Below are 26,319 nucleotides of genomic sequence, written 5' to 3' on the forward strand. Positions count from 1 at the left end.
CACTGGGGTACTCTTCTACAGGCACTGACTCTCACAGGGGTACATTTCCACTGGCACTGACTCTCACTGGGTACACTTCTACAGGCACTGAATCTGAATGCTGTAAACTTCTTCAGGGACTGAAGCTGAATGGGGTAAACTTCCACAGGCACTGACTCTCACTAGGGTAAACTTCCACAGGCACTGACTCTAAATGGGGTAAACTTCCACAGGCACTGACTCTCACTGGGGCACACTTCCACAGGCACTGACTCTCACTGGGGTACACTTCCACAGGCACTGAATCTGAATGGGATAAACTTCCACAGCCACTGATTCTCACTTGGGTACACTTATTCAGGCACTGACTCTCACTGGGGTACATTTCCACAGGCACCGACTCTCATTGGGGTACATTTCCACAGGCACTGATTCTCACTTGGGTACACTTCTTCAGGCACTGACTCTCACTGGGGTACATTTACACATGCACTTACTCTCACTGGGGTACATTTACACATGCACTTACTCTCACTGGGGTACATTTACAAATGCACTGACTCTGAATGGTATCAACTTCTAGAGGTACTGAATCTGAATTGGTTAAACTTGCACAGGCAGTGACTCTGAATGGGGTAAACTTCCACAGGCACTGACTCTCACTGGGGTACACTTCCACAGGCACTGACTCTCACTGGGGTCATTTTATACATGCACTGACTCTGAATGGGGTAAACGTCCACAGGCACTGACTCTAACTGGGGTACACTTCGACAGGCACTGAATCTGAATGTGGTAAACTTCTACAGGTACTGACTCTGAATGGGGTAAACTTCCACAGGCACTGACTTTCACTGGGGTACATTTCCACAGGCACTGACTCTGAATGGGTTAAACTTCCACAGGCACTGACTCTCACTGGGGTACACTTACACAGGCACTGACCCGGAATGGGGAAAACTTCCACAGGCACTGACTCTGAATGGGATAAACTTCCACAGGCTCTGAATCTGAATGGGGTAAACTTCTACAGGTACTGAATCTGAATGGGGTAAACTTCCACAGGCACTGACTCTGAATGGGGTAAACTTACACAGGCACTGGCTCTCACTGGGGTACACTTCCACAGGCTCTGAATCTGAATGGGGTAAACTTCCACAGGCACTGAATCTGAATGGGGTAAACATCCACAGGTACTGACTCTGAATGGGGTAAACTTCCACAGGCTCTGAATCTGAATGGGGTAAACTTCCACAGGCTCTGAATCTGAATGGGGTAAACTTCTACAGGTACTGAATCTGAATGGGGTAAACTTCCACAGGCACTGAATCTGAATGGGGTAAACTTCCAGAGGCAATGACTCCCACTGGGTTACACCTCCAGAGGCACTGACTCTGAATGGGGTAAACTTCCACAGGCACGGACTCTCACTGGGGTACACTTCCAGAGGCATTGACTCTGAATGGGGTAAACTTCCACAGGCACGGACTCTCACTGGGGTACACTTCCAGAGGCATTGACTCTGAATGGGGTAAACTTCCACAGGCACGGACTCTCACTGGGGTACACTTCCACAGGCACTGAATCTGAATGGGGTAAACTTCCACAGGCACTGACTCTCACTTGGGTACACTTGTGCAGGCACTGACTCTCACTGGGGTACATTGTCACAGGCACTGACTCTCACTGGGGTACATTTCCACAGGCAATGACACTCACTTGGGTGCACTTCCACAGGCACTGACTCTGAATGGGGTAAACTTCCACAGGCACTGACTGTCACTTGGGTACACTTCCACAGGCACTGACTCTGAATGGGGTAAACATCCACAGGCACTGACTCTCACTGGGGTACACTTCCACAGGCATTGAATCTGAATGGGGTAAACTTCCACAGGCACCGACACTCACTTGGCATCACTTCTTCAGGCACTGACTCTCACTTGGGTGCACTTCTACAGGCACTGACTCTCAGTTGGGTACACTTCTGCAGGCCCTGACTCTCACTGGTCCAACTTTCCACATGCACTGACTCTGAATGGGATACACTTCCATAGGCAGTGACTCCTAATGGAGAGCCGCTCCCCAGCCACTGATTCTCACTGGGGTACACTTCTACAGGCACTGACTCTCTCAGGGGTACATTTCCACTGGCACTGACTCTCACTGGGTACACTTCTATAGGAACTGAATCTGAATGGTGTAAACTTCTACAGGGACTGAAGCTGAATGGTGTAAAGTTCCACAGGCACTGACTCTCACTGGGGTAAACTTCCACAGGCACTGACTCTAAATGGGGTAAAATTCCACAGGCACTGACTCTCACTGGGGTACACTTCCACAGGCATTGACTCTGAATGGGGTAAACTTCCACAGGCACTGACTCTGAATGGGGTACACTTCCACAGGCATTGACCCTCACTTGGGTGCACTTCCACAGGCACTGACTCTGAATGGGGTAAACTTCCACAGGCACTGACTCTCACTGGGGTACACTTCCAGAGGCACTGACTCTGAATGGGGTAAAAATCCACAGGCACTGACTCTCACTGGGGTACACTTCCACAGGCACTGAATCTGAATGGGGTAAACATCCACAGGCACTGACTCTCACTTGAGTACACTTCTGCAGGCACTGACTCTCACTGGGGTACATTTTCACAGGCACTGACTCTCACTGGGGTGCATTTCCACAGGCACTGACACTCACTTGGGTGCACTTCCACAGGCACTGACTCTGAATGGGGTAAACTTCCACAGGCACTGACTCTCACTGGGGTACTCTTCCACAGGCACTGAATCTGAATGGGGTAAACTGCCACAGGCACCGACTCTCACTTGGGATCACTTCTTCAGGCACTGACTCTCACTTGGGTACACTTCTACAGGCACTGACTCTCACTTGGGTACACTTCTGCAGGCACTGACTCTCACTGGTGTACCTTTCACATGCACTGACTCTGAATGGGATATACTTCTGCAGGCAGTGACTCCTAATGGAGAGGCGCTTATCAGCCACTGAATCTCACTGGGGTACTCTTCTACAGGCAATGACTCTCACAGGGGTACATTTCCACTGGCACTGACTCTCACTGGGTACACTTCTACAGGCACTGAATCTGAATGCTGTAAACTTCTTCAGGGACTGAAGCTGAATGGGGTAAACTTCCACAGGCACTGACTCTCACTAGGGTAAACTTCCACAGGCACTGAATCTGAATGGGGTAAACATCCACAGGCACTGACTCTCACTGGGGCACACTTCCACAGGCACTGACTCTCACTGGGGTACACTTCCACAGGCACTGAATCTGAATGGGGTAAACTTCCACAGCCACTGATTCTCACTTGGGTACACTTATTCAGGCACTGAATCTCACTGGGGTACATTTCCACAGGCACCGACTCTCATTGGGGTACATTTCCACAGGCACTGATTCTCACTTGGGTACACTTCTTCAGGCACTGACTCTCACTGGGGTACATTTCCACATGCACTTACTCTCACTGGGGTACATTTACAAATGCACTGACTCTGAGTGGTGTACACTTCTATAGGCACTGAATCTGAATGGTATCAACTTCTAGAGGTACTGAATCTGAATGGGTTAAACTTGCACAGGCAGTGACTCTGAATGGGGTAAACTTCCACAGGCACTGACTCTAACTGGGGTACACTTCGACAGGCACTGAATCTGAATGTGGTAAACTTCTACAGGTACTGACTCTGAATGGGGTAAAATTCCACAGGCACTGACTTTCACTGGGGTGCATTTCCACAGGCACTGACTCTGAATGGGTTAAACTTCCACAGGCACTGACTCTCACTGGGGTACACTTCCACAGGCACTGACTCTCACTGGGGTACACTTACACAGGCACTGACATGGAATGGGGAAAACTTCCAAAGGCACTGACTCTCACTGGGGTACACTTCCACAGGCACTGACTCTGAATGGGGTAAACTTCCACAGGCTCTGAATCTGAATGGGGTAAACTTCTACAGGTACAGAATCTGAATGGGGTAAACTTCCACAGGCACTGACTCTCACTGGGGTACACTTACACAGGCACTGACTCTGAATGGGGTAAACTTCCACAGGCACTGGCTCTCACTGGGGTACACTTCTACAGGCACAGAATCTGAATTGGGTAAACTTCCACAGGCACTGACTATGAATGGGGTAAACATCCACAGGTACTGACTCTGAATGGGGAAATCTTCCAGAGGCAATGACTCTAACAGGGGTACACTCCCACAGGCACTGGCTCTCACAGGGGGACACTTCGACAGCCACTGATTCTGAATGGGGTACACTTCCACAGGCATTGACCCTCACTTGGGTGCACTTCCACAGGCACTGACTCTCACTGGGGCACACTTCCATAGGCAGTGACTCTGAATGGGGTAAACTTCCACAGGCACTGACTCTCACTGGGGTACACTTCCAGAGGCACTGACTCTCACTGGGGTACATTTTCACAGGCACTGACTCTCACTGGGGTGCATTTCCACAGGCACTGACTCTCACTTGGGTACACTTTACAGGCACTGACACTCACTGGCGTACATTTCCACAGGCACTGACTCTCACTGGGGTACATTTCCACATGCACTGACTCTGAGTGGGGTACACTTCCATATGCAGTGACTCCTAATGGTGAGCCGCATCCCAGCCACTGAATCTCACTGGGGTACACTACTACAGGCACTGACTCTCACAGGGGTACATTTCCACAGGCACTGACTCTGAATGTGGTAAACTTCCACAGGCATTGACTCTCACAGGAGTACACTTCCACAGGCACTGAATCTGAATGGCGTAAACTTCCACAGGCACTGACTCTCACTGGGGTACGCTTCCACAGCCACTGAATCTGAATGGGGTAAACTTCCACAGGCACTGACTCTCACAGCAGTACACTTCCACAGGCACTGATTCTGAATGGGGTAAACTTCCACAGGCATTTACTCTCACTGGGGTACACTTCCACAGGCACTGAATCTGAACTGGTTACAGTTCCACAGGCAATGACTCTAAGTGGGGTACACTTCGACAGGCACTGACTCTGACTGGGTAACCTTGCACAGGCACTGACTCTCACTTGGGTACACTTCCACAGGCACTGACTCTGAATGGGGTAAACTTCCACAGGCACTGACTCTCACTGGAATACACTTCCACAGGCACTGACTCTGAATGGGGCAAATTTCTACTGGCACTGACTCTCTCTGAGAAACAGTTCCACAGGCACTGACTCTCACTTGGGTAAATTTCCACAGGCACTGACTCTCACTTGGGTACACTTCTACAGGCACTGACTCTCACTTGGGTAAACTTCTACAGGCACTGACTCTCACTGGGGTACTTTTCCACAGGCACTGAGTCTGAATGGGGTAAATTTCCACAGGCACTGACTCTGAATGGGGTACTCTTCCACAGGCACTGACTCTGAATGGGGTAATCATCTGCAGGCACTGAATATGAATGGGGTAAACTTCTACAGTTACTGAATCTGAATGGGGTAAACTTCCACAGGCACTGACTCTCACTGGGGTACACTTCCACAGGCACTGACTCTCACTGGGGTACACTTACACAGGCACTGACTCTGTATGGCTTAAACTTCCAAAGGCACTGACTCTCACTGGGGTACCCTTCCACAGGTACTGACTCTGAATGGGGTGCACTTCCACAGGCACTGAATCTGAATGGCGTAAACATCCACAGGTACTGACTCTGAATGGGGTAAACCTCCAGAGGCAATGACTCCCACTGGGAGACACTTGCACAGGCACTGACTCTGAATGGGGTAAACTTCCACAGGCACTGAAATAAAAGAAAAATACTGCGGATGCTGGAAATCTGAAACAAGAACAAGAATTGCAGGAATCACTCAGCATGTCTGGCAGCATCTGTGGAAAGAGAAGCAGAGTTAACGTTTCGGGTCAGTGACCCTTCTTCGGAACTGACAAATATTAGAAAAGTCACAGATTATAAACATGTGAGGTGGGGGTGGGGCAAGAGATAACAAAGGAGAAGGTGCAGATTGGACCAGGCCACATAGCAGACCAAAAGATCACGGAGAAAAGGCAAACAATATTGCTTTGTCTTTCAACACACCATTAACATATTGTTTGCCTTTTCTCCGTGAACTTTTGGTCAGCTATGAGGCCTGGTCCAATCTGCACCTGCTACTTTGTTATCTCTTGCCCCACCCCCACCTCACTTGTTTATAATCTGTGACTTTACTGATATTTGTCAGTTCCGAAGAAGGGTCACTGACCCGAAACATAAATTCTGCTTCTCTTTCCACAGATGCTGACACCTGCTGAGTGATTCCAGCATTTCTTGTTTTTGTTCCACAGGCACTGACCCTCACTTGGGTGCACTTCCACAGGCACTGACTCTGAATGGGGTAAACTTCCACAGGCACTGAATCTCACTGGGGCACACTTCCACAGGCACTGACTCTCACTGGGGTACATTTCCACAGGCACTGACTCTCATTGGGGTACATTTCCACAGGCACTGATTCTCACTTGGGTACACTTCTTCAGGCACTGACTCTCACTGGGGTACATTTCCACAGGCACTTACTCTCATTGGGGTACATTTCCACAGGCACTGACTCTCACTTGGGTACACCTCTGCAGGCACTGACTCTCACTGGGGTACATTTACACATGCACTGACTCTCATGAGGGTACATTTACACATGCACTGACTCTGAGTGGGGGCACTTCTATAGGCACTGAATCTGAATGGTGTAAACTTCTAGAGGTACTGAATCTGAATGCGGTAAACTTGCACAGGCACTGACTCTGAATGGGATAATCTTCCAAAGGCACAGACTCTCACTGGGGTACATTTCCACTGGCACTGACTCTGAATGGGTTAAACTTCCACAGGCACTGACTCTCAGTGGGGTACACTTCCACAGGCACTGACTCTCACTGGGGTAAAATTCAACAGGCACTGACTCTAACTGGGGTACACTTCGACAGGCTCTGAATCTGAATGGAGTAAACTTCTACAGGTACTGAATCTGAATGGAGTAAACTTCCACAGGCACTGACTTTCACTGGGGTACATTTCCACAGGCACTGACTCTCACTGGGGTATACTTCCACAGGCACTGACTCTCACTGGGGTACACTTCCACAGGCACTGACTCTGAATGGGGTAAACTTCCACAGGCACTGACTCTGAATGGAGTTAACTTCTACAGGCTCTGAATCTGAATGGGGTAAACTTCTACAGGTACTGTATCTGAATGGGGTAAACTTCCACAGGCACTGAATCTCACTGGGGTACACTTACACAGGCACTGACTCTGAATGTGGTAAACTTCCACAGGCACTGACTCTCACTGGGGTACACTTCCACAGGCACTGAATCTGAATGGGGTAAACTTCCACAGGCACTGTCTATGAATTGGGTAAACATCCACAGGTACTGACTCTGAATGGGGAAATCTTCCAGAGGCAATGACTCTAACTGGGGTACACTCCCACAGGCACTGACTCTCACAGGGGGACACTTCCACAGCCACTGACTCTGAATGGGGTACACTTCCACAGGCATTGACCCTCACTTGGGTGCACTTCCACAGGCACTGACTCTCACTGGGGTACACTTCCAGAGGCACTGACTCTGAATGGGGTAAACTTCCACAGGCACTGACTCTCACTGGGGTACACTTCCAGAGGCACTGACGCTCACTATGGTACATTTTCACAGGCACTGACTCTCCCTGGGGTGCAATTCCACAGGCACTGACTCTCACTTGGGTACACTTCTACAGGCACTGACTCTCACTGGCGTACATTTCCACAGGCACTGAATCTGAATGGCGTAAACTTCCACAGGCACTGAATCTGAATGGGGTAAACTTCCACAGGCACTGACTCTCACAGCAGTACACTTCCACAGGCACTGATTCTGAATGGGGTGAACTTCCATAGGCATTTACTCTCACTGGGGTACACTACCACAGGCACTGAATCTGAATGGGGTAAAGTTCCACAGGCACTGACTCTGAATTGGTTACAGTTCCACAGGCAATGACTCTCAGTGGGGTACACTTCGACAGGCACTGACTCTGACTGGGTAAACTTCCACATGCACTGACTCTCACTGGGGTACACTTCCACAGGCACTGACACTGAATGGGGTAAACATCCAAAGGTACTGACTCTGAATGGGGAAATTCTCCAGAGGCAATGACTCTAACTGGGGCACACTCCCACAGGCACTGACTCTCACAGGGGGACACTTCCACAGCCACTGACTCTGAATGGGGTACACTTCCACAGGCATTGACCCTCACTTGGGTGCACTTCCACAGGCACTGACTCTCACCAGGGTACACTTCCAGAGGCACTGACTCTGAATGGGGTAAACTTCCACTGGCACTGACTCTCACTGTAGTGCATTTCCACAGGCACTGACTCTCACTGGGGTACACTTCCACAGGCACTGAGACTGAATGGGGTAAACTTCCACAGGCACTGACACTGAATGGGTTTAACTTCTACAGGCTCTGAATCTGAATGGGGTAAACTTCTACAGGCACTGACTCTGAATGGGGTAAACTTCCACAGGCACTGACTCTCACTGGGGTACACTTCCACAGGCACTGAATCTGAATGGGGTAAACTTCCAGAGGCACTGACTCTGAATGGGGAAATCTTCCAGAGGCAATGACTCTAACTGGGGTACACTCCCACAGGCACTGACTCTCACAGGGGGACACTTCCACAGCCACTGACTCTGAATGGGGTGCACTTCCACAGGCATTGACCCTCACTTGGGTGCACTTCCACAGGCACTGACTCTCACTGGGGTACACTTCCAGAGGCACTGACGCTCACTGGGGTACTTTTTCACAGGCACTGACTCTCACTGGGGTGCAATTCCACAGGCACTGACTCTCACTTGGGTACACTTCTACAGGCACTGACTCTCACTGGCGTACATTTCCACAGGCACTGACTCTCACTGGGGTACATTTCCACATGCACTGACTCTGAGTGGGGTACACTTCCATAGGCAGCGACTCCTAATGGTGAGCCGCTTCCCAGCCACTGAATCTCACTTTGTTCCACTTCTACAGGCACTGACTCTCACAGGGGAACATTTCCACAGGCACTGAATGTGAATGGCGTAAACTTCCACAGGCACTGAATCTGAATGGGGTAAACTTCCACAGGCACTGACTCTCACTTGGGTACACTTCTACAGGCACTGACTCTCACTGGCGTACATTTCCACAGGCACTGACTCTCACTGGGGTACATTTCCACATGCACTGACTCTGAGTGGGGTACACTTCCATAGGCAGTGACTCCTAATGGTGAGCCTCTTCCCAGCCACTGAATCTCACTGGGGTACACTTCTACAGGCACTGACTCTCACAGGGGTACATTTCCACATGCACTGACTCTGAATGTGGTAAACTTACACAGGCATTGACTCTCACAGCAGTACACTTCCACAGGCACTGATTCTGAATTGGGTGAACTTCCATAGGCATTTACTCTCACTGGGGTACACTTCCACAGGCACTGAATCTGAATGGGGTAAAGTTCCACAGGCACTGACTCTGAATTGGTTACAGTTCCACAGGCAATGACTCTCAGTGGGGTACACTTCGACAGGCACTGACTCTGACTGGGTAAACTTCCACATGCACTGACTCTCACTGGGGTACACTTCCACAGGCACTGACACTGAATGGGGTAAACATCCAAAGGTACTGACTCTGAATGGGGAAATTCTCCAGAGGCAATGACTCTAACTGGGGCACACTCCCACAGGCACTGACTCTCACAGGGGGACACTTCCACAGCCACTGACTCTGAATGGGGTACACTTCCACAGGCATTGACCCTGACTTGGGTGCACTTCCACAGGCACTGACTCTCACTGGGGTACACTTCCAGAGGCACTGACTCTGAATGGGGTAAACTTCCACAGGCACTGACTCTCACTGGGGTACATTTGCAGAGGCACTGACTCTCACTGGGGTACATTTTCACTGGCACTGACTCTCACTGTGGTGCATTTCCACAGGCACTGACTCGCACTTGGGTACACTTCGACAGGCACTGACTCTCACTGGCGTACATTTCCACAGGCACTGACTCTCACTGGGGTACATTTCCACATGCACTGACTCTGAGTGGGGTACACTTCCATAGGCAGTGACTCCTAATGGTGAGCCTCTTCCCAGCCACTGAATCTCACTGGGGTACACTTCTACAGGCACTGACTCTCACAGGGGTACATTTCCACATGCACTGACTCTGAATGTGGTAAACTTACACAGGCATTGACTCTCACAGCAGTACACTTCCACAGGCACTGATTCTGAATGGGGTGAACTTCCACAGGCATTTACACTCATTGGGTACACTTCCACAGGCACTGAATCTGAATTGGTTACAGTTCCACAGGCAATGACTCTCAGTGGGGTACACTTCGACAGGCACTGACTCTGACTGAGTAAACTTCCACATGCACTGACTCTCACTGGGGTACACTTCCACAGGCACTGACTCTGAATGGGGTAAACTTGCACAGGCACTGACTCTCACTAGAATACACTTCGACAGGCACTGACTCTGAATGGGGCAAATTTCTACTGGCATTGACTCTCTCTGAAGAACAGTTCCACAGGCACTGACTCTCACTTGGGTAAATTTCCACAGGCACTGACTCTCACTTGGGTACACTTCTACAGGCACTGACTCTCACTTGGGTACACTTCTACAGGCACTGACTCTCACTGGTCACATTTCCACAGGCACTGACTCTGAATGGGGTAAACTTCCACAGGCACTGACTCTGAATGGGGTACTCTTCCACAGGCACTGACACTGAATGGGGTAATCGTCTACAGGCACTGAATATGAATGGGGTAAACTTCTACAGTTACTGAATCTGAATGGGGTAAACTTCCACAGGCACTGACACTCACTGGGGTACACATCCACAGGCACTGACTCTCACTTGGGTAAATTTCCATAGGCACTGACTCTCACTTGGGTACACCTCTACAGGCACTGACTCTCACTTGGGTGCACTACTACAGGCACTGACTCTCACTGGGGTACATTTCCACAGGCACTGACTCTGAATGGGGTAATCGTCTACAGGCACTGAATATGAATGGGGTAAACTTCTGCAGTTGCTGAATCTGAATGGGGTAAACTTCCACAGGCACTGACTCTCACTGGGGTACACTTCCACAGACACTGACTCTCACTGGGGTACACTGACACAGGCACTGACTCTGAATGGGTTAAACTTCCAAAGGCACTGACGCTCACTGGGGTACACTTCCACAGGGACTGACTCTGAATGGGGTAAACTTCCACAGGCACTGACTCTGAATGGGGTTAACTTCTGCAGGCTCTGAATCTGAATGGGGTAAACTTCTACAGGTACTGAATCTGAATGGGGTAAACTTCCACTGGCACTGAATCTCACTGGGGTACACTTACACAGGCACTGACTCTGAATGGGGTAAACTTCCACAGGCACTGACTCTCACTGGGGTACACTTCCACAGGCACTGAATCTGAATGGGGTAAACATCCACAGGTACTGACTCTGAATGGGGAAATGTTCCAGAGACAATGACTCTAACTGGGGCAGACTCCCACAGGCACTGACTCTCACAGGGGGACACTTACACAGCCACTGACTCTGAATGGGGTACACTTCCACAGGCATTGACCCTCACTTGGGTGCACTTCCACAGGCACTGACTCTCACTGGGGTACATATCCAGACGCACTGACTCTGAATGGGGTAAACTTCCACAGGCACTGACTCTCACTGGGGTACATTTCCAGAGGCACTGACTCTCACTGGGGTACATTTTCACAGGCGCTGACTCTCACTGTGGTGCATTTCCACAGGCACTGAATCTGAATGGGGTAAACTTCCACAGACACTGACTATGAATGGGGTAAACATCCACAGGTACTGACTCGGAATGGGGAAATCTTCCAGAGGCAATGACTCTAACTGGGGCACACTCCCACAGGCACTGACTCTCACAGGGGGACACTTCCACAGCCACTGACTCTGAATGTCGTACACTTCCACAGGCATTGATTCTGACTTGGGTGCACTTCCACAGGCACTGACTCTCACTGGGGTACACTTCCAGAGGCACTGACTCTGAATGGGGTAAACTTCCACAGGCACTTACTCTCACTGGGGTACATTTCCAGAGGCACTGACTCTCGTTGGGGTACATTTTCACAGACACTGACTCTCACTGTGGTGCATTTCCACAGGCACTGACTCTCACTTGTGTACACTTCGACAGGCACTGACTCTCACTGGCGTACATTTCCACAGGCACTGACTCTCACTGGGTACATTTCCACATGCACTGACTCTGAGTTGGGTACACTTCCATAGGCAGTGACTCCTAATGGTGAGCCTCTTCCCAGCCACTGAATCACACTGGGGTACACTTCTACAGGCACTGACTCTCACAGGGGTACATTTGCACAGGCAATGACTCTGAATGTGGTAAACTTACACAGGCATTGACTCTCACAGCAGTACACTTCCACAGGCACTGATTCTGAATGGGGTGAACTTCCACAGGCATTTACTCTCATTGGGTACACTTCCACAGGCACTGAGTCTGAATTGGTTACAGTTCCACAGGCAATGACTCTCAGTGGGGTACACTTCCACATGCACTGACTCTCACTGGGGTACACTTCCACAGGCACTGACTCTGAATGGGGTAAACTTCCACAGGCACTGACTCTCACTGGAATACACTTCGACAGGCACTGACTCTGAATGGGGCAAATTTCTACTGGCATTGACTCTCTCTGAGGAACAGTTCCACAGGCACTGACTCTCACTTGGGTAAATTTCCACAGGCACTGACTCTCACTTGGGTACACTTCTACAGGCACTGACTCTCACTTGGGTACACTTCTACAGGCACTGACTCTCACTGGGGTACATTTCCACAGGCACTGACTCTGAATGGGGTAAACTTCCACAGGCACTGACTCTGAATGGGGTACTCTTCCACAGGCACTGACTCTGAATGGGGTAATCGTCTGCAGGCACTGAATATGAATGGGGTAAACTTCTACAGTTACTGAATCTGAAGGGGGAAAATTCCACAGGCACTGACTCTCACTGGGGTACACTTCGACAGGCACTGACTCTCACTGGGGTACACTTACACAGGCACTGACTTTGTCCGGGTTAAACTTCCAAAGGCACTGACTCTCACTGGGGTTCCCTTCCACAGGTAATGACTCTGAATGGGGAAAACTTCCAAAGGCACTGACTCTGAATGGGGTAAACTTCTACAGGCAATGCATCTGAATGGAATAAACTTCTACAGGTACAGAATCTGAATGGGGTAAACTTCCACAGGCACTGACTCTCACTGGGGGACACTTCCACAGGCACTGAATCTGAATGGGGTAAACTTCCACAGGCTCTGACTCTCACTGGAGTACACTTCCGCAGGCACTGACTCTGAATGGGGCAAATTTCTACTGGCAGGGACTCTCTCTGAGGAACAGTTCCACAGGCACTGACTCTCACTTGGGTAAATTTCCATAGGCACTGACTCTCACTTGGGTACACCTCTACAGGCACTGACTCTCACTTGGGTGCACTACTACAGGCACTGACTCTCACTGGGGTACATTTCCACAGGCACTGACTCTGAATGGGGTAATCGTCTACAGGCACTGAATATGAATGGGGTAAACTTCTGCAGTTGCTGAATCTGAATGGGGTAAACTTCCACAGGGACTGACTCTCACTGGGGTACACTTCCACAGGCAGTGACTCTCACTGGGGTACACTTACACAGGCACTGACTCTGTATGGGTTAAACTTCCAAAGGCACTGACTCTCACTGGGGTACACTTCCACAGGCACTGACTCTGAATGGGGTAAACTTCCACAGGCACTGACTCTGAATGGAGTTAACTTCTGCAGGCTCTGAATCTGAATGGGGTAAACTTCTACAGGTACTGAATCTGAATGGGGTAAACTTCCACAGGCACTGAATCTCACTGGGGTACACTTACACAGGCACTGACTCTGAATGGGGTAAACTTCCACAGGCACTGACTCTCACTGGGGTACACTTCCACAGGCACTGAATCTGAATGGAGTAAACTTCCACAGGCACTGACTATGAATGGGGTAAACATCCACAGGTACTGACTCTGAATGGGGAAATCTTCCAGAGGCAATGACTCTAACTGGGGCACACTCCCACAGGCACTGACTCTCACAGGGGGACACTTCCACAGCCACTGACTGTGAATGGGGTACACTTCCACAGGCATTGACCCTCACTTGGGTGCACTTCCACAGGCACTGACTCTCACTGGGGTACACTTCCAGAGGCACTGATTCTGAATGGGGTAAACTTCCACAGGCACTGCCTCTCACTGGGGTACATTTCCAGAGGCACTGACTCTCACTGGGGTACATTTTCACAGGCACTGACTCTCACTGTGGTGCATTTCCACAGGCACTGACACTCACTTGGGTGCACTTCGACAGGCACTGACTCTCACTGGCGTACATTTCCACAGGCACTGACTCTCACTGGGGTACATTTCCACATGCACTGACTCTGAGTGGGGTACACTTCCATAGGCAGTGACTCCTGATGGTGAGCCTCTTCCCAGCCACTGAATCTCACTGGGGTAGACTTCTACAGGCACTAACTCTCACAGGGGTGCATTTCCACAGGCACTGACTGTGAATGTGGTAAACGTACACAGGCATTGACTCTCACAGCAGTACACTTCCACAGGCACTGATTCTGAATGGGGTAAACTTACACAGGCATTTACTCTCCCTGGGGTACACTTCCACAGGCACTGAATCTGAATGGGGTAATGTTCCACAGGCACTGACTCTGAATTTGTTACAGTTCCTCAGGCAATGACTCTCAGTGGGGTACACTTCGACAGGCACTGACTCTGACTGGGTAAACTTCCACATGCACTGACTCTCACTGGGGTACACTTCCACAGGCACTGACTCTGAATGGGGTAAACTTCCACAGGCACTGACTTTCACTGGAATACACTTCCACAGGCACTGACTCTGAATGGGGCAAATTTCTACTGGCGTTGACTCTCTCTGAGGAACAGTTCCACAGGCACTCACTCTCACTTGGGTAAATCTCCACAGGCACTGACTCTCACTTGGGTACACTTCTACAGGCACTGACTCTCACTTGGGTACACTTCTGCAGGCACTGACTCTCACTGGGGTAAATTTCCACAGGCACTGACTCTGAATGGGGTAAACCTCCACAGGCACTGACTCTGAATGGGGTACTCTTCCACAGGCACTGACTCTGAATGGGGTAATCGTCTACAGGCACTGAATATGAATGGGGTAAACTTCTACAGTTACTGAATCTGAATGGGATAAACTTCCACAGGCACTGACTCTCACTGGGGTACACTTCCACAGGCACTGACTCTCACTGGGGTACACTTACACAGGCACTGACTCTGTACGGGTTAAAGTTCCAAAGGCACTGACGCTCACTGGGGTTCCCTTCCACAGGGACTGACTCTGAATGGGGAAAACTTCCACAGGCACTGACTCTCACTGGGGTACATTTCCAGAGGCACTGACTCTCACTGGGGTACATTTTCTCAGGCGCTGACTCTCACTGTGGTGCATTTCCACAGGCACTGAATCTGAATGGGGTAAACTTCCACAGACACTGACTATGAATGGGGAAATCTTCCAGAGGCAATGACTCTAACTGGGGCACACTCCCACAGGCACTGACTCTCACAGGGGGACACTTCCACAGCCACTGACTCTGAATGTCGTACACTTCCACAGGCATTGACCCTGACTTGGGTGCACTTCCACAGGCACTGACTCTCACTGGGGTACACTTCCAGAGGCACTGACTCTGAATGGGGTAAACTTCCACAGGCACTGACTCTCACTGGGGTACATTTCCAGAGGCACTGACTCTCACTGGGGTACATTTTCACTGGCACTGACTCTCACTGTGGTGCATTTCCACAGGCACTGACTCGCACTTGGGTACACTTCGACAGGCACTGACTCTCACTGGCGTACATTTCCACAGGCACTGACTCTCACTGGGGTACATTTCCACATGCACTGACTCTGAGTGGGGTACACTTCCATAGGCAGTGACTCCTAATGGTGAGCCTCTTCCCAGCCACTGAATCTCACTGGGGTACACTTCTACAGGCACTGACTCTCACAGGGGTACATTTCCACATGCACTGACTCTGAATGTGGTAAACTTACACAGGCATTGACTCTCACAGCAGTACACTTCCACAGGCACTGATTCTGAATGGGGTGAACTTCCACAGGCATTTACACTCATTGGGTACACTTCCACAGGCACTGAATCTGAATTGGTTACAGTTCCACAGGCAATGACTCTCAGTGGGGTACACTTCGACAGGCACTGACTCTGACTGAGTAAACTTCCACATGCACTGACTCTCACTGGGGTACACTTCCACAGGCACTGACTCTGAATGGGGTAAACTTGCACAGGCACTGACTCTCACTGGAATACACTTCGACAGGCACTGACTCTGAATGGGGCAAATTTCTACTGGCATTGACTCTCTCTGAGGAACAGTTCCACAGGCACTGACTCTCACTTGGGTAAATTTCCACAGGCACTGACTCTCACTTGGGTACACTTCTACAGGCACTGACTCTCACTTGGGTACACTTCTACAGGCACTGACTCTCACTGGAGTACATTTCCACAGGCACTGACTCTGAATGGGGTACTCTTCCACAGGCACTGACCCTGAATGGGGTAATCGTCTGCAGGCACTGAATATGAATGGGGTAAACTTCTACAGTTACTGAATCTGAATGGGGTAAACTTCCACAGGCACTGACACTCACTGGGGTACACTTCCACAGGCACTGACTCTCACTTGGGTAAATTTCCATAGGCACTGACTCTCACTTGGGTACACCTCTACAGGCACTGACTCTCACTTGGGTGCACTACTACAGGCACTGACTCTGACTGGGGTACATTTCCACAGGCACTGACTCTGAATGGGGTAATCGTCTACAGGCACTGAATATGAATGGGGTAAACTTCTGCAGTTGCTGAATCTGAATGGGATAAACTTCCACAGGCACTGACTCTCACTGGGGTACACTTCCACAGGCACTGACTCTCACTGGGGTACACTGACACAGGCACTGACTCTGAATGGGTTAAACTTCCAAAGGCACTGACTCTCACTGGGGTACACTTCCACAGGGACTGACTCTGAATGGGGTAAACTTCCACAGGCACTGACTCTGAATGGGGTTAACTTCTGCAGGCTCTGAATCTGAATGGGGTAAACTTCTACAGGTACTGAATCTGAATGGGGTAAACTTCCACTGGCACTGAATCTCACTGGGGTACACTTACACAGGCACTGACTCTGAATGGGGTAAACTTCCACAGGCACTGACTCTCACTGGGGTACACTTCCACAGCCACTGACTCTGAATGGGGTACACTTCCACAGGCATTGACCCTCACTTGGGTGCACTTCCACAGGCACTGACTCTCACTGGGGTACATTTCCAGAGGCACTGACTCTCACTGGTGTACATTTTCACAGGCGCTGACTCTCACTGTTGTGCATTTCCACAGGCACTGAATCTGAATGGGGTAAACTTCCACAGACACTGACTATGAATGGGGTAAACATCCACAGGTACTGACTCAGAATGGGGAAATCTTCCAGAGGCAATGACTCTAACTGGGGCACACTCCCACAGGCACTGACTCTCACAGGCGGTCACTTCCACAGCCACTGACTCTGAATGGGGTACACTTCCACAGGCATTGACCCTCACTTGGGTGCACTTCCACAGGCACTGACTCTCACTGGGGTACACTTCCAGAGGCACTGATTCTGAATGGGGTAAACTTCCACAGGCACTGCCTGTCACTGGGGTACATTTCCAGAGGCACTGACTCTCGTTGGGGTACATTTTCACAGACACTGACTCTCACTGTGGTGCATTTCCACAGGCACTGACTCTCATTTGTGTACACTTCGACAGGCACTGACTCTCACTGGCGTACATTTCCACAGGCACTGACTCTCACTGGGGTACATTTCCACATGCACTGACTCTGAGTGGGGTACACTTCCATAGGCAGTGACTCCTGATGGTGAGCCTCTTCCCAGCCACTGAATCTCACTGGGGTAGACTTCTACAGGCACTAACTCTCACAGGGGTGCATTTCCACAGGCACTGACTGTGAATGTGGTAAACATACACAGGCATTGACTCTCACAGAAGTACACTTCCACAGGCACTGATTCTGAATGGGGTAAACTTACACAGGCATTTACTCTCCCTGGGGTACACTTCCACAGGCACTGAATCTGAATGGGGTAATGTTGCACAGGCACTGACTCTGAATTTGTTACAGTTCCACAGGCAATGACTCTCAGTGGGGTACACTTCGACAGGCACTGACTCTGACTGGGTAAACTTCCACATGCACTGACTCTCACTGGGGTACACATCCACAGGCACTGACTCTGAATGGGGTAAACTTCCACAGGCACTGACTTTCACTGGAATACACTTCCACAGGCACTGACCCTGAATGGGGCAAATTTCTACTGCCGTTGACTCTCTCTGAGGAACAGTTCCACAGGCACTCACTCTCACTTGGGTAAATCTCCACAGGCACTGACTCTCACTTGGGTACACTTCTACAGGCACTGACTCTCACTTGGGTACACTTCTACAGGCACTGACTCTCACTGGGGTAAATTTCCACAGGCACTGACTCTGAATGGGGTAAACCTCCACAGGCACTGACTCTGAATGGGGTACTCTTCCACAGGCACTGACTCTGAATGGGGTAATCATCTACAGGCACTGAATATGAATGGGGTAAACTTCTACAGTTACTGAATCTGAATGGGATAAACTTCCACAGGCACTGACACTCACTGGGGTACACTTCCACAGGCACTGACTCTCACTGGGGTACACTTACACAGGCACTGACTCTGTACGGGTTAAACTTCCAAAGGCACTGACGCTCACTGGGGTTCCCTTCCACAGGGACTGACTCTGAATGGGGAAAACTTCCAAAGGCACTGACTCTGAATGCGGTAAACTTCTACAGGCACTGCATCTGAATGGGGTAAACTTCTACAGGTACTGAATCTGAATGGGGTAAACTTCCACAGGCACTGACTCTCACTGGGGGACACTTCCACAGGCACTGAATCTGAATGGGGTAAACTTCCACAGGCACTGACTCTGAATGGGGTAAACTTCCACAGGCACTGATTCTGAATGGCGTAAACTTCTAGAGGCAATGACTCTCACTGGGGTAAACGTCCACAGGCACTGACTCTCACTGCGGTACACTTCCACAGGCACTGAATCTGAATGGGGGAAACTTCCACAGGCACTGACTCTGAATGGCGTAAAATTCCAGAGGCAATGACTCTCACTTGGGTACACTTCCACAGGCACTGAATCTCACTGGGGTACACTTCCAGAGGCACTGACTCTGAATGGGGTAAACTTCCACAGACACTGACCCTCACTGGGATGCACTTCCACAGGCAATGATACTGAATGTGGTCAACTTCCACAGGCAAAGACTCTCTTTGGTGCACGCTTCCACATGCACTTACTCTGAATGGGGTATACTTCCACAGGCACTTACTCTCACTGGGGTACACTTCCACAGGCACTGAATCTGAATGGGGTAAACTTCCCCAGGCACTGACTCTGAATGTGTAAACTTCCACAGGCACTGACTCTGAATTGGTTACAGTTCCACAGGCAATAACTCTCAGTGGGGTGCACTTCGACAGGCACTGACTCTGACTGGGGTACACTTCCATAGGCACTGTCTCTAACTGGGGTGCAGTCCCACAGGCTCTAGCTGTCATTTGGATACCGTTCCCAAGGCACTGACTCGAACTGGGGTACACTTCCACAGGCACTGACTGTCACTGGGGTGCACCTCAAAAAGCACTGACTCTGAATGGGGTAAACTTCCACAGGCACTGACTCTGAATGGGGTATACTTCAACAGGCACTGAATCTGAATGGCGTAAACATCCACAGGTACTGACACTGAATGGGGTAAACTTCCAGAGGCAATGACTCTCACCGGGGGACACTTCCACAGGCACTGACTCTCACTGGGGTTCACTTCCACAGGCACTGACTTAGAATGGGGGAAACATCCACAGGCACTGACCCTCACTTGGGAGCACTTACACAGGCACTGACTCTGAATGGGGTAAACTTCCACAGGCACTGAATGTGACTGGGGTACACTTCCACAGACACTGACTCTGAATGAGGTAAACTTCCACAGGCACTGAATCTGAATGGGGTAAACTTCCACAGGCACTGACTCTCACTTGGGTACACTTCTTCAGGCACTGACTCTCACTGGGGTACATTTCCACAGGCAATGACTCTCACTGGGGTAGATTTCCATTGGCACTGACTCTCACTTGGGTACACTTCTACAGGCACTGAATATGAATGGGGTAAACTTCCACAGGCACTGACTCTCACTTGGGTACACTTCTTCCGGCACTGAGTCTCACTGGGGTACATTTCCACAGGCACTGACTCTCACTTTGGTGCACTTCTACAGGCACTGACTCTCACTTGGGTACACTTCTGCAGCCACTGACTGTCGGTGGAGTACCTTTCCACATGCACTGACTCTGAATGGGATATACTTCTGTAAGCAGTGACTCCTAATGGAGAGCCGCTCCCCAGCCACTGAATCTCACTGGTGTACACTTCTCCAGGCACTGACTCTCACAGGGGTACACTTCTACAGGCACTGAATCTGAATGGGGTTAACATCTACAGGTACTGAAGCTGAATGGGGTGCACTTCCACAGGCACTGACTCTGAATGGGATAAACTTCCACAGGCACGGACTGTCACTGGGGTACAAATGCACAGGCACTGACTCTGAATGGGGTAAACTTCCACAGGCACTGACTCTCCCTTGGGTAAACTTCGACAGGCACTGACTCTCACTGGGGTAAACTTCCAAAGGCACTGACTCTCCCTTGGGTACACTTCCACAGGCACTGATTCTGAATGGGGTAAACTTCCACAGGCACTGAATCTGAATGTGGTAAACTTCTACAGGTACTGAATCTGAATGGGGTTAACATCTACAGATACTGAAGCTGAATGGGGTAAACATCCACAGGCACTGACTCTCACTGTGGTAAACTTCCACAGGCACTGACTCTGAATGGGATAAACTTCCACAGGCACTGAATCTCACTTGGGTAAACTTCGACAGGCACTGACTCTCACTGGGGTAAACTTCCAAAGGCACTGACTCTCCCTTGGGTACACTTCCACAGGCACTGACTCTGAATGGGGTAAACTTCCACAAGCACTGACTCTGAATGGGGTAAAGTTCGACAGGCACTGAATCTGAATGTGGTAAACTTCTACAGGTACTGAATCTGAATGGGGTAAACGTCTACAGGCACTGACTCTCACTGGGGTATACTTCCACAGGCACTGACTCTGAATGGGGTAAACTTCCACAGGCACTGACTCTCACTGGGGGACACATCCAGAGGCAATGGCTCTTACTGCAGTACAATTCCACAGGCACTGTCGCTCACTGGGGGACATTTCCACAGGCACTGACTCTGAATGGGTTAAACTTCCACAGGCACTGACTCTCACTGGGGTACACTTCCACAGGCACTGACTCTGAATGGGGTAAACTTCCACAGGTACTGAATCTGAATGGGTAAACTTCCACAGGCACTGAGTCTGAAAGGGGTAAACTTCCACAGGCACTGACCCTTACTGGGGTGCACTTCCACAGGCACAGACTCTGAATGAGGTAAACTTCCACAGGCAAAGACTCTCACTGGGGTACACTTCCACATGCACTGAATCTGAATGGGGTAAACTTCCACAGGCATTGACTCTCACTGCGGTACACTTCCACATGCACTCAATATGAATGGGATAAATTCCACAGCCACTGACTCTCACTGGGGTACACTTCCACAGGCACTGAATCTGAATGGGGTAAACTTCCCCAGGAACTGACTCTGAATGGGGTACACTTCCACAGGCACTGACTCTGAATTGTTTACAGTTCCACAGACAATGACTCTCAGTGGGGTACACTTCGACAGGCACTGACTTAGAATGGGGGAAACATCCACAGGCACTGACCCTCACTTGGGTGCACTTCCACAGGCACTGACTCTGAATGGGGTAATCTTCCACAGGCACTGACACTCACTGGGGTACACTTCCACAGGGACTGACTCTCACTGGCTTACACTTCCACAGGCACTGACTCTGAATGGGGTAATCTTCCACAGGCACTGACTCTCACTGGGGTACACTTCCACAGGCACTGACTTAGAATGGGGGAAACATCCACAGGCACTGACCCTCACTTGGGTGCACTTCCACAGGCAGTGACTCTGAATGGGGTAAACTTCCACAGGCACTGACTGTCACTTGGGTACACTTCTACAGGCACTGAATCTGAATGGGGTAAACTTCCACAGGCACTGACTCTCACTTGGGTACACTTCTTCAGGCACTGACTCTCACTGGCGTACATTTCCACAGGCACTGACTCTCACTGGGGTACATTTCCTTTGGCACTGACTCTCACTTGGGTACACTTCTACAGGCACTGACTCACACTTGGGTACACTTCTGCAGGCACTGACTCTCGCTGGTGTACCTTTCCACATGCACTGACTATGAATGGGATACACTTCTATAGGCAGTGACTCCTAATGGAGAGCCGCTCCCCAGCCACTGAATCTCACTGGGGTACACTTCTACAGGCAATGACTCTCAGAGGGGTACATTTGCACTGGCACTGACTCTCACTGGGGTACACTTCTACAGGCACTGAATCTGAATGGGGTTAACATCTACAGGTACTGAAGCTGAATGGAGTAAACATCCACAGGCACTGACTCTCACTGGGGTAAAACTTCCACAGGCACTGACTCTGAATGGGACAAATCTCCAGAGGCACTGACTGTCACTTGGGTACAATTCCACAGGCACTGACTCTGAATGGGGTAAACTTCCACAGGCACTGACTCTCACTTGGGTACACTTCGACAGGCACTGACTCTCACTGGGGAAAACTTCCAAAGGCACTGACTCTCACTGGGGTACACTTCCACAGGCACTGACTCTGAATGGGGAAAACTTCCACAGGCACTGACTCTGAATGAGGTAAACTTCCACAGGCAAAGACTCTCACTGGGGTACACTTCCACATGCACTGAATCTGAATGGGGTAAACTTCCACAGGCATTGACACTCACTGCGGTACACTTCCACATGCACTCAATATGAATGGGATAAATTCCACAGCCACTGACTCTCACTGGGGTACACTTCCACAGGCACTGAATCTGAATGGGGTAAACTTCCCCAGGAACTGACTCTGAATGGGGTAAACTTCCACAGGCACTGACTCTGAATTGTTTACAGTTCCACAGGCAATGACTCTCAGTGGGGTACACTTCGACAGGCACTGACTCTCACTGGGGTACACTTCCAAGGCACTGACACGGATTGGGGTAAACTTCCACAGGCACTGACTCTCACTGGAGTGCTCTTCCACAGGCACTGACTCTGAATGGTGTAAACTTCCACAGGCACTGACTCTCACTGGGGTACACTTCCACAGGCACTGACTCTGAATGGGGTAAACTTCCACAGGCAATGACTCTCAGTGGGGTACACTTCGACAGGCACTGACACTGACTGGTGAAAACTTCCACAGGCACTGACTCTCACTGTGATACATTTCCACAGGGACTGACTCTCACTGGGTTACACTTCCACAGGCACTGACTCTGAATGGGGTAAACTTCCACAGGCACTGTCTCTCATGGAGTACACTTCCACAGGCACTGACTTAGAATGGGGGAACCATCCACAGGCACTGACCCTCACTTGGGTGCACTTCCACAGGCACTGACTCTGAATGGGGTAAACTTCCACAGGCACTGACACCCACTGGGGTACACTTCCACAGGGACTGACTCTCACTGGGTTACACTTCCACAGGCACTGACTCTGAATGGGGTAATCTTCCACAGGCAATGACTCTCACTGGGGTACACTTCCACAGGCACTGACTTAGAATGGGGGAAACATCCACAGGCACTGACCCTCACTTGGGTGCACTTCCACAGGCAGTGACTCTGAATGGGGTAAACTTCCACAGGCACTGACTGTCACTTGGGTACACTTCTGCAGGCACTGAATCTGAATGGGGTAAACTTCCACAGGCACTGACTCTCACTTGGGTACACTTCTTCAGGCACTGACTCTCACTGGCGTACATTTCCACAGGCACTGACTCTCACTGGGGTACATTTCCTTTGGCACTGACTCTCACTTGGGTACACTTCTACTGGCACTGACTCACACTTGGGTACACTTCTGCAGGCACTGACTCTCGCTGGTGTACCTTACCACATGCACTGACTATGAATGGGATACACTTCTATAGGCAGTGACTCCTAATGGAGAGCCGCTCCCCAGCCACTGAATCTCACTGGGGTACACTTCTACAGGCACTGACTCTCAGAGGGGTACATTTGCACTGGCACTGACTCTCACTGGGGTACACTTCTACAGGCACTGAATCTGAATGGGGTTAACATCTACAGGTACTGAAGCTGAATGGGGTAAACATCCACAGGCACTGACTCTCACTGGGGTAAACTTCCACAGGCACTGACTCTGAATGGGATAAATCTCCAGAGGCACTGACTGTCACTTGGGTACAATTCCACAGGCACTGACTCTGAATGGGGTAAACTTCCACAGGCACTGACTCTCACTTGGGTACACTTCGACAGGCAATGACTCTCACTGGGGTAAACTTCCAAAGGCACTGACTCTCACTGGGGTACACTTCCACAGGCACTGACTCTGAATGGGGAAAACTTCCACAGGCACTGACTCTGAATGGGGTAAACTTCGACAGGCACTGAATCTGAATGTGTTAAACTTCTACAGGTACTGAATCTGAATGGGCTAAACGTTTACAGGCACTGACTCTCACTGGGGTACACTTCCACAGGCACTGACTCCGAATGGGGTAAACTTCCAAAGGCACAGACTCTCACTGGGGTACACTTCCAGAGGCAATGACTCTCACTGGGGTACACTTCCACAGGCACTGTCGCTCACTGGGGGACACTTCCACAGGCACTGACTCTGAATGGGGGAAACTTCCACAGGCACTGACTCTGAATGGTGTAAACTTCCACAGGCACAGACTCTCACTGGGGTACACTTCCACAGGCACTGACTCTGAATGGGGTAAATTCCATAGGCACTGACTCTCACTGGGATCACTTCAACAGGCACTGAATCTGAATGGGGTAAACCTCCACAGGCACTGACTCTCACTGGGGTACATTTCCACAGGCACTGACTCTCACTGGGGTACACTTACACAGGCACTGACTCTGAATGGGGTATACTTCCAAAGGCACTGACACTCAATGGGGTACACTTCCACAGGCACTGACTCTGAATGGGGTAAACTTCCACAGGCACTGACTCTGAATGGGGTAAACTTCGACAGGCACTGAATCTGAATGTGGCAAACTTCTACAGGTACTGAATCTGAATGGGGTAAACTTCCACAGGCACTGACTCTCACTGGGGTACACTTCCACAGGCACTGACTCTGAATGGGGTAAACTTCCACAGGTACTGAATCTGAATGGGGTAAACTTCTACAGGTACTGAATCTGAATGGGGTAAACGTCTGCAGGCACTGACTCTCACTGGGGTACACTTCTACAGGCACTGAATCTGAATGGGGTTAACATCTACAGATACTGAAGCTGAATGGGGTAAACATCCACAGGCACTGACTCTCACTGGGGTAAACTTCCACAGGCACTGACTCTGAATGGGATAAACTTCCACAGGTACTGACTCTCACTTGGGTAAACTTCGACAGGCACTGACTCTCACTGGGGTAAACTTCCAAAGTCACTGACTCTCCCTTGGGTACACTTCCACAGGCACTGACTCTGAATGGGGTAAACTTCCACAGGCACTGACTCTGAATGGGGTAAACTTCGACAGGCACTGAATCTGAATGTGGTAAACTTCTACAGGTACTGAATCTGAATGGGGTAAACGTCTACAGGCACTGACTCTCACTGGGGTACACTTCCACAGGCACTGACTCTGAATGGGGTAA

This window comes from Heterodontus francisci, chromosome 14 (genome assembly GCF_036365525.1).
Source record: "Heterodontus francisci isolate sHetFra1 chromosome 14, sHetFra1.hap1, whole genome shotgun sequence".
Lineage (NCBI taxonomy): Eukaryota > Metazoa > Chordata > Chondrichthyes > Heterodontiformes > Heterodontidae > Heterodontus > Heterodontus francisci.